The 6,051-nt window shown below is 43.1% G+C and overlaps 1 pseudogene; it reads right to left on the reverse strand.

Moving 5' to 3' along the window:
- Nucleotides 1–1,177: 1,177 nt before the first annotated feature.
- LOC116461735 (actin, cytoplasmic 2-like) lies at nucleotides 1,178–3,344 on the reverse strand (annotated as a pseudogene).
- Nucleotides 3,345–6,051: the final 2,707 nt, after the last annotated feature.

Consider the following 6,051-nt stretch of genomic DNA (forward strand, 5'->3'; position numbering starts at 1 on the left):
TAAGTTGAAACACATAAAATTGAAAATATTCAACTATTTGGGGCCTACAACACTACCAATCTACCAATTTCAAGCAAACAAAAACCTGAGGCTATTGTTAACTCCAGGAAAAACAAAGAGTTGACAGGAATGGAAATCTAATCACAGTAAATTATTTAGCTCAACTACAAATAACATTTAAATAGTCAAAATAATATAAACACTGAATGTTGACCTACCCCAAAATTAAATAATACATATAGGGAACCAATAGAAGGCATAAGTATATATGAGGGAAAGGAAGGAGGAACTATTATAAAAGAGATAAATCTTCAACATCCATTGACAGAAGTCAATAGAAAATGTCTAAAATTGATATAATAAAGAAAAGTAATAAAAGCATATTATTTAGAAGTTGGAGGTAAGTGCCAGAGAAACAGCTAAGACAGGTGAAAACAGTTGTTTCTGGGAAGCAGGAACTCAGTGAGTAGAAGTGAGATGAAGGACTTCCACTTTATTATAATAAGCCTTATATACTTTGACTTTTGTAATAACTGTATGCATTGTTTGGGGGAAAATAAAAATATTTTTAAAGTATAATACAGAAAGCTAAAAAGCAAACAGGAAACTGAGGGAAATACTTCTTTTTTTTTTCTTTTTTCTTTTTTTTTTTTAACAGCAGCACTTTTATTTCTACTACGTGTTGCTGGGGACTGATGTTCTCACATAACAGTAGAAAACCAAAATTCATTGTCATCTCTTTAAAGAATCCAGAATTGCATACAAAAAAAAAACCTTACATAAATTAAAAGGATAAATACATTTACAGGTATAAATGCAAACTACTTCCAACTCAAGGCAAGTAACGGTCCATGGTGTTCTAGCAGGAAAACATCAGCTAAGAAAGGAAACTGGGTACTATGGCTTGGACTTTTCCAACCCTGACAGACCAGCAGGACAGAAACAATTGGTTCAGGAGCCCATGCAAGCCTCTAGAGAAATTCCAGAACACTCAGCCCTGACACATTAATACCCTGCACAGATCAGAGACTGCTGGCCACACAGACTCACCAAGTCACAGACTTGTCTTCCACAAGCACGTTCCTGCCTCAGCCATGAAGTGACAAAACCACATGTATGTACTAAGGGTTGAAATCAAAGATATGTACAGGGTATTAAACAAATGCCAAGGGGAACAGTTAACTTGAATACAAGGTCAAAATCAGCAACAAGCTCTACAATCCAGTGCTTATATCAGATACAAGCTTCAAGGACAATTTCTTTGTGAAGGCTATTCCAGTTTTGTGAGGCTAGCATGAGGTGTATGCATTTGCCAAGGGCAAATTTATACTTCTGAATTAACTCATGCAGCAAATGCTACACATCTGCTCGCAGTCCATTTAGAAGCATTTGTGGTGGATGATGGAGGGGCCCAACTCATCATATTCCTGCTTGCTAATCCACATCTGCTGGAAGGTGGACAGTGAGGCCAGGATGGAGCCACCAATCCACACTGAGTACTTGCACTCTGGGGGCAGGATGATCTTGATCTTCATGGGGCTGGGTGCCAGGGCGGTGATCTCCTTCTGCATCCTGTCAGCAATGTCCAGATACATGGTGGTGCCACTGGACAGAACCGTTTTGGCATACAGTTCTTTGCAGATGTCCACGTCACACTTCATGATGGAGTTGAAGGTGGTCTCTTGGATGCCGCAAGATTCCATGCCCAGGAAGGCTGAAACAGTGCCTCCGGATACCAGAACCACTCGTTGCCGATGGTGATGACCTGGCCATCAGGCACCTTGTAGCTCTTCTCCAGAGAGGAGGAGGATGCGCCGGTGGCCATCTTGTGCTCGAAGTCCAGGGCGACGTTGCATAGCTTCTCCTTGATGTCACACACGATCTCCTGCTCAGCCATGGTGGTGAAACGGTAGCTGCACTCGGTGAGGATCTTCATGAAGTAGTCAGTCAGGTCCCAGACAGCCAGGTCCAGATGCAGGATGGCATGGGGGAGAGCGTAGCCCTCATAGATGGGTACCGTGTGGGCGACCCCATCTCCAGAGTCCATGGCAATGCCAGTGGTGCACCCAGAGGCGTAGAGGGACAGCACAGCTTGGATGGCCATGTACATGGCCAGGGTGTTGAAGATCTCAAACATGATCTGAGTCATCTCTCTGTTGGCCTTGGGGTTCTGGGGGGGCCTTGGTCAGCAGCACAAGGTACTCCTCTGGGGCCACGTGCAGCTTGTTGTAGAAGGTGTGGTGCCCAGATCTTCTCCATGTCGTCCCACCTCATTGGTGACGATGTCATGCTTGATGGGATACTTCAGGGTCCGGATGCTGTGCTTGGTCTGGGCCTCATCGCCCACATAGGAATCCTTCTGGCTCATGCCCACCATGACACCATGGTGCCAGGGGCACCCGACAATGGAGGGGAACATGGCTCGGGAAGCATCACCCCAGCAAAGCCAGCTTTGTACATGCTGGAGCCAATGTCAATGAAGAGCACGGCGATTTCTTCTTCCATTGTGACAGGCAGAGGAGGGGGGTGGCGGAGTGGTGGGAGAACAGAGTGCATGGGCTGGCGGCAGTGACTGAGACCCTGAGGGAACTATTTCTAACAGTTATACAATAAGACGAATTTCCTTAATTGTATTAGTCCATTCTCACATTGATATAAAGAACTACCTGAGACTGGACAATTTATAAATAAAAGAGGTTTAATTGGCTCACAGTTTACAGGCTGTACAGGAAGCATGGCTGGGGAGGCCTCAGGAGACTTAGAATCATGGCAGAAGGCAAAGGGCAAGCAGTCACATCTTACATGGCCAGAGAATGAGGAAGAGAGCCAAGTGGGAAGTGCTACACACTTTTAAACAACCAAATCTCATGAGAACTCATTCACTATCATGAGAACAGCAAGGGGGAAATCTGCCCCCATGATCCAATCACCTCCCACCAGACCCCTCCTCCAACACTGGGGATTACAATTTGACATGAGATTTGAGTGGGGACACAAACCTAAATCATATCATTAATATATAACAAGTTTTAAAAATCAATTTAAAAGAGGCTAAAACAACCCAATTTAAAAGGAACAAAGGTCAAGAAAAGGCAGCTCACAACAAAAGAAAAATGGTTCACAAATATTTGGAAATATTCTTAATTGTACTTATAATCAAAGAAATTCACATTAAAACAACAAAGTACATTTTTACAAACCTATCTGTCTGGCAGACAGATTTAAATTGTATTGATAATCTCAGGGTTGCCAAGTATGTGACAAAGTAAGAACTCTCATTCACTGGAACAACCTACATGAAAACCACTTTGACATTTTCTATAATGAGCACAAAAATATATGTTCAAGATATAACAGAATAGCACTGTTTGTAATTATAAGTAATAGAAAGCAACCCAAATAAACTGTGCCTATGAATTGGTTGGCTAAATTAATCATGGTACCTTCAAGCACTGGGATACTAGGCAGCAGTCAGAATGAAGAAGCTTTCTCTGTACTGATATGGAAAGTTTGCCAAGATACATTAAGTAGAACAGGATTGGAGGAGGTGGTCCAAGATAGTTGAACAGAACCCTCCATTGACTGTCCCTACTGCAGGAACACCAAAATTGAACAACTATCCACACAAGAAAGCACCTTCATAAGAACCAAAAATCAGGTGAGTGATCACAGTACCTAGTTTTAACATCCTACCAAGGAAAGAGGCACTGAAGAGGGTAGAAAAGATGGTCTTGAGTTGTCTACACCACTCATCCGCCATTCTCCAGCAGTACCTTGTGGTGCTGAGAGAGCCCATGTGCTTGGAAGGAGGAAGAGTGAAGTGATGGTGAAACTTTGCATTGGAACTCAGTGCTACCCTGTCACAGCCAAAAACAACACAGGACAGAATTCAGCAGGTTCCCATGGAAGAGCATTTGGACCAGCCCTAGCCATAAGGAAATAATCCATGCCAGCAGTTGGAAACTAAGTTCCAGCTAGCCCCACCACTGTAGGCTAAAGTGCTCTGGAATCCTAAATAAACTTAAAAGGCAGTCTCAGACATAAGGACTACCATTCCTGGGCAAGTCCTGACGCTAGGCTGGGCTTAGAGCCGGTGGACTTGCAGTGCATGCAACCCAGTGAGACCCCAGCTGGGGCAGCCAAGGGAGTGCTTGCATGGCCCCTCCCTCAACTCCAGTCAGCACAGCTTGCAGCTCCAGCAGAAACTCCTTTTGCTTAAGGGCAGAAGAGGGGAGAGTAAAGAGGACATTTGTCTTGCAAATTGGATACCTGCTCAGCTACAGTCTAATAGGGTACCAGGGCAGAGTTCTGAAGCCTCCATTCTAGGACCTAGTTTCCAGGCAACATTTCTAGACCCACCTTGGGCCAGAAAGTAACTTCCTCCCCTGAAGGGAAGGACCCAGAATTCATCACCTGGTGAATAAAGAGCCCTTGGTCCTTGAATAAACATTAGCAGCAGCCAGGCAGTAGTTGCCACAAGCCTTGCATGAGACCCAGTACCATGTTGGCTTCAGGTGTGAGCCAGCACATTCTCAGCTGTGGTGGCCACAGGAAGGGAATCCGGCTTGAGGAAAAAAGAGGAAAGAGTAAAAAGAACTTTGTCTTACAATTTGGATACCAGCTCAGCCACAGTAAAATAAAGCACCAAGTAGATTTCTAAAGTTCCCAATTCCAGACCCTACTAGCTCCTGGATGGCATTTGCAGACCTACCCTGGGTCAGAAGGGAACCCACTGCCCTGAAGGGAAAGAGCTCAGGCCTGGCAGGATTCACCACCTCCTGGTGACTAAAGAGCTCTTGGACCTTGAATAAACATCAGGTAGCCAGGCAACTGTCACAACAGGCCTTAGACAAGACCCAGTACTATGCTGGCTTCAGTAATGACCCAACACAGGCGCAGTGGTGGTGGTCTTTGGAGTGCTTGTGTCACTCGTCCCCAGCTCCAGGCAGCTCAGCAGAGAGAGAGAAAGAGAGACTTCATTTGTTTGTTTGTTTGTTTGAGGGAGAGTGAGGGAAGAGAACAAGAGGCTCTGGCTGGTAATCCAAAAAATTCTCTCAGATCTTACTTAAGGCCACCAAGGCAGTATTTCTACAAGTCTGTAAGAGTCACAGCATTATTGGGCTTAGCATGCCTCCTAATGCAGTTATGGCTGCAGTGACCAAAGGCTTAGATCACAATACTCAATTCTCTTCGAATACTTGGGAAACTTTATCAAGAAGGACAGGTGCAAACAAGCCCAGACTTTGAAGATAAGAATAAATACCTAACTCTTCAATGCCCAGACATTGATAAACATCCACAAATATCAAGACCATCCAGGAAAATATGATCTCATCAAATAAACTGAATAAGGCACCAGTGACCAATTTCAGAGTGACAGAGATAAGTGACCTTTCAGACAGAGAATTCGAAACAGCTGTTTTGAAAAAGCTAAGCAAAATTCAATATAACATAAGGAATTGAAAATCCTATCAGATAAACTTAATAAGAGAATGAAATAATTTTTTAAAAGTCAAACAGAGATTCTAGAGCTGAAATATTCAACTGACAAATTGAAGAATGCCTCAGAGTCTCTCAACAGCAGAATTGATCAGGCAGAAGAAAGAATTAGTGTGCTTGAAGACAGGCTATTTGAAAATACAGAGGAGACAAAAGAAGAAAAGAATAAAAAGAATAAAGTACACCTACAAGATCTATAAAATAGTGCGCAAATGGCAAATCTAAGAGTAATTGGCCTTAAAGAGGAGGTAGAGAGAGAGGGATAATGGTAGAAAATTTATTCAATAAGATAATAATGAACACTTTCCAAACCTGGAGAAAGATATCAATATTCAAATACAAGAAAGTTATAGGATGCCAAGCGATTTAACCCAAATAAGACTACATCAAGACATTTAATAATCAAACTCCCAAAGATGAAGGATAAAGAGGGGATCCTAAAAGCAGCTAGAGAAAAGAAACAAATACCATACAATGGCGCTCTGGTACACCTGGCAGTAGACTTTTCAGTGGAAAGTTTATAGGCTAGGAGAGAGTGTCATCATAAATTTA

Source organism: Hylobates moloch, unplaced genomic scaffold (genome assembly GCF_009828535.3).
Source record: "Hylobates moloch isolate HMO894 unplaced genomic scaffold, HMol_V3 SCAFFOLD_22, whole genome shotgun sequence".
NCBI classification, from domain to species: Eukaryota; Metazoa; Chordata; class Mammalia; order Primates; family Hylobatidae; genus Hylobates; species Hylobates moloch.